Consider the following 5,235-nt stretch of genomic DNA (forward strand, 5'->3'; position numbering starts at 1 on the left):
GCATCCATGAGGAGGAGGCAAATAACATTACATTCCCTTCAGTAGAAGAGCGTCAGCAAATTATCCGCAAATTCTATGAAATAAGTCGTTTTCCTAGTGTTTGTTCTAGGTGCAATAGATTACACGCATGTAAGAATCCAATCACTTGGAGGCAATTGGGCCGAAATATATCGTAATCGTAAGGGATATTTCTCTGTTAATGTTCAGGTGATTAATGAGCCTAACCTCCAAATCAGGGATTTACTTGTTAGGTGGTCTGCTTCCGCACACGACAATACAATGTTTAATAACTCCCATATCGGAGCACAGTTTGAAGTTGGACAATTAACGAAGTGATTTTGTTAGGTGACAGTGGATACCCGCTAAAAAAGTATCTGTTAACCCCATTGAAACCATCGCGGACTTTCTCCCACGCCTCGTCCTTTTGTTTTATCGTCAAGCCATCCGTGCGCTTGCACTCAATAACTTATATACATTTACTAACTAATTCAATTAGCAACTCTTTTTCGAAGGAGGAAAAATTAGAACTACGATTTCGTTTCACTTCTCGCGCCATATTTTACAGCTGTACGCAAACAAAAGCGCATCGGAGCGCGCTGTAAAACAGCACGTTCGTACCACTGCCTCCTTGATTCGCACCAGTTCGCAATACTGGGAGAGTTAACAGTCGATTAGTTAACATTTGACAAGAAAAGTTTGATGAAACGCAAGAAACCTAGCAAGATGTTAAAATTTTAACTCCGTATTAACCTCTTGAGTCCAGAAGTGTACATATGTACACCTTCAATTTTTATTTTATTTCGACACATTGAGGTTAGATTTTTATGTTTGTGCCGTGTGCCACACGTATGTTTACCTTATTAGTTCCAAATAAAACCACTAGGAGCCCTATATACCGGTTCAGCTGTGAGCCAGACCACATGGAATTTTACATTTGGCCAAGATGGCTGCTAGAGAGCACAGCAAGAGAAGTAAGTACCGGTAAGAATTATATTTGACGGCATATAAATGAAATAACTATTGGAATACATTCAGTTATATTTAATAATTGAAAACACATAGTATTTAATGTGTTGAAGTTAATATTTTGGTATGTTTTTATCCGGTAAAAATGAGGTGTACATTTGTGCACCTCAGGTCCCAACAACAATATTCTCCCTCTTTGAGGTTATGATGTTTTGCTATGTTTTCTGCATCATTAACCAGTGTTTTACATTTACAGGCATCCTTACTACAGATGCATTAGTAGATTTACTGAATAACAGTGATGTCGGACTGTCGGACACAGATGTTGAGTTATTTGAGACAGCAATTATAGAAAACTCATCGACAGACTCTGAATCAGAAAATGAAGATAATGTACATTTAACAGCTGCTACTACACCACTGCAAGTAAACACCCGTTTGATGAAGTAGAAAACTACAAGGTATGTTCAAAATATTCTATAATTTTATATTGAAGAAACTCTTCCCATTATGTAAAGCATGCACATGTACTTGTACATACAAAATGAGTGTAGGCCTAATTTACATTTCATAAATGGATGTTAATTCACACTAATTTGGAATGCTTTTCAGAATGGAGAGAAGGGGGCCTGAATTTGAAGAGGAACTGGAGGTCGATGAAAATGGTCCTAAAGGAGTACAAGAGGCCTTTCATGAATATCTGCCAACTGCTTTTTGGGAATTGTTGGCTGAGCAAACAAACCTGTATTCAGTGCAAAAACGTGACTTGCGCTCTGTTCAGACCACAGCTGTAGAATTACTACAGTTTACAGGGATTCAGATTTTGATGGGTACTCTCAAGCTACCACAGGGAAAACTATACTGGAGCAGGGAATTAAAAGTGCCTTTAATTTCAGAATGTATGCCTCGAGATAGGTATTTTGAACTCAGGAATTACCTGCATTTCACAGACAACCTAGCTGAGCATGACCTGTCTGATAAACTGTGGAAAATTGGGCCAATGATAAATATTGTTAGGGATAAGTGTCTGACGTTGCCAAGGCCTGCACATCTGTCGATTGATGAACAGATGATACCCTTTTCAGGAAGGTGTAGTTTTCGCCAGTTCGTCCCCTCAAAACCTAACCCACTTGGACTTAAAAATTTTGTCTTGGCAGCTAGAGATGGATTAGTATTAGACTTTTGTATATATCAGGGGAGAGGACTGTTTGTGAAAATGACATGAAACAGCTTGGTTTGGGTGGCAGCATTGTGAAACTGTTAAGTGTGACAGTGCCAAAGGATGGACATCGTGTCATTTACACTGACCGTTTCTTTACCAGTATGAAGTGTGCAGAGTTCTTGATGAGTAATGGCATTCATCAAACAGGAACTGTCTTGAAAAACAGAATTGGGCCTGTGGTTAGTAAGCTGAAAGGTGACAAACAGTTGCAAAGAGGGGAGTGGGATGAGAAAGTTAGGGAAGATGGAAAAGTTTGTGTTCTGAAATGGAAAGACAACAAATGTGTTACATTTTTGTCAACTTGTGTTGGAAGTGAGCCACAGGCCACATGCATGCGTTGGTCCAAACAGGAAAAAAAGAAAATTGAGGTACCACAGCCAGCAGTAACAAGGAGTTATAATCCAAACATGGGGGGAACTGACCTCTGCGACAGACTGTTGGCATACTATAGATGTACTGTACGACCAAAAAGATGGACAGTACGAGTCTTCAACCATTTTGTAGACCTTGTCCTTGTCAACGGCTGGTTAATGTACAGAAGGGCCTGCTGGAAATCAGATATCCCTAAGAGAAAACAAATGAGTCTCTTACAATACCGTCTCCATGCAGCTAATGCCCTGATTAGATCTGAAACAATTTCACAGTCAGTCAGACACTCACCGAGAGGACTGCACACTGTTGGATGATGCACAAAGGGAACAGGAAGAACAAGAACCAGCCTCTAAATACCGTAAAGTGATATCACAGCCTATTCCGGAAGTCAGATTTGATATGTACGGACATTTTCCCAAGTATTCAAATGACAGCTTTCCATCCAAGTGTAGGTTCCCAGGATGCAAGTCCAAATCAAGAATCATGTGTGTAAAATGCAATATGTACTTGTGTGTCCTCAAGAACAACTGTTTCATTAAATACCATGTTAAGTATTGATTGAGCATGTAATTACAATGTAATATGTACAGTGTGCTTGCATTTTTCAAGTATTTTTAGAGTTATAGGTTGGTTTTGACACTGACGTCATGGTTATTGAGGAACATCTTGCTTATTATTACATAAAGTTCTCATGTCAAATTTATACCTTCTATTTTTAGTTTAAGGCATTTATGTAATTTTGTGATTTAATCTGGGTGTAAATGTACCATACTTTTCAACATTAATAAGATATATGTATAATTTTGTTAAATATATTTATGTAATAAAAACCTGAGGTGTACATATGTACACCATCAATTTTGGACACCCTATCAGTAGAATATTTTTTCTGGAATTTTTCTCAACATCTCTGATTCCCTATTATCCACTCTAGTAAATATCACTGTCAAAATCCAAATTTTTGTCTCCTGGGACTGAAGAGGTTAACTAGCTACTTGTTAGTGTATATTTAAAATGTGTTGATGAAACCGGACCTAAGCGACCCTCTGTTCCTTCATTCTTCTAATAATTTCTGCCTTTGTATATCTCTAATCCTCCTCGAAAGCACCCCTGACCCCTAACATCGTTTGTTTTCCAAACCTGTTCCAACATGTACCCCAATCCCACCCTCTCCAACTATAGTTTAATATTTTCTAGCCAGCACTCCTTATACAGGTTTTTCTTTTGTCGTTTGTACGCAGCCTGGAGCAAGATCCCTCCTTCCCCTCTTTTCAACCCCATCTAATATTTGATTACTCTTTTCACACACTCAACCTCTATTTCTTCTCCGCACATAAACCTCACCCCAGCATTCGCTGTGCACTGGGGAAGCCCCATCACTGCCTTACAAAATTTACTAATATTCATCTAAGTATACTTTCTTTTCCTCCAGCCCCCATACTTCAGCCCCATACATTATGCTACGACTAACGACTAACGTTCTTACGACTAACGTCAAGGTTTTATAGCTAATTTGAACATTAACATTTTGACTGAGGCTAAGGCTGCTATCCCCTTACTCCTGGCTCTTCCGATTTGATCCTCCCACGTCCCTTTTCCGTTTAAAATCCCTCCTAGATATTCTAACTTATTTACTTGTTCCAATCTCTCTCCCTGTACCATCAAAATCATTTCTTTTTTCTACCTCTATGTTACTGCGTTACTAACACATTACAGTAGATTTGTTCCCGTTAATTTTCAAGACCCATTCCTTTGCATATTCTGACATTGCATTTAAACTTTGCTTCATCCCCCTGCAGTTAATGTCAACAAAATCACATCGTCTGCAATAATCACTCCCGGTATCTCCAACCCATGAAGCACCGGTACCGCCTGTTTATTCCCGCCGTGTCCATCTAAAATATCATTGATAAATAAAATAAACAATTCGGGGGATTATTCACATCCTTGTTTTAAACCCACCTTAGACTATGAGGGCCTACTCAACCTGTTTTCCTCCAGTTTAACACAACCCCTGACCTCATATATCGCCTCCACGGCACGTATCATCTTCCCCGAAACCCCCAACCTACACAATTTTTCTACTAACGCCCTTCTATTTATCTTATAAAAAGCCTTTTCAAAATAATTTGCCACCACAAAGACTTTGCCCCTTCCCATACTAGTGGATGGTTGCCTAGCTGTACTTCCTCTTAAAACAATAATCACCACCACCACTCTTCCCATATTCATGTACTGAACCATTCTGTTCATAGTCAAATAATGATGATATGCTGATAATTATGGTGTGCAGATGAGACCACAAGGAAAGGACATTAGATTGTACTTTATTGTGCAATAGTACCTAGCATTGCGCGCTTTTCAAGAGAGTTTAGCGTCAGACGCCAAATGAAGTTCCCAGCATGAACATTAAAATTTATTAACCCAAGCTTGTAGCGTGGGATGCGTGCAACTTCATGAGAAACCGCGGGGAAGCTTAACTTGGAGGGAAACAAACTTATTCCATATCTCCGCCTACAAGATGAATATATAAATTTGGATAGGATAGTCGGAATGAGCATATTTTTCTGCAAATTTTGATATGTCACACGACTATAATGTTAATCTCAACGAATTAATGAATAATTATCTCAAGTACCGTGAGAGAAGTTTCATATCCGCGCGCACGCTTTTGA

At 39.0% G+C, this 5,235-nt stretch overlaps 1 pseudogene; it reads left to right on the top strand.

Annotated features, from left to right (window-relative positions):
* Positions 1 to 1,614: 1,614 nt before the first annotated feature.
* LOC137501558 (piggyBac transposable element-derived protein 3-like) lies at positions 1,615 to 2,372 on the top strand (annotated as a pseudogene).
* The last annotated feature ends 2,863 nt before the right edge of the window (positions 2,373 to 5,235 follow it).

Source organism: Anabrus simplex, chromosome 7 (genome assembly GCF_040414725.1).
Source record: "Anabrus simplex isolate iqAnaSimp1 chromosome 7, ASM4041472v1, whole genome shotgun sequence".
Taxonomy (NCBI): domain Eukaryota; kingdom Metazoa; phylum Arthropoda; class Insecta; order Orthoptera; family Tettigoniidae; genus Anabrus; species Anabrus simplex.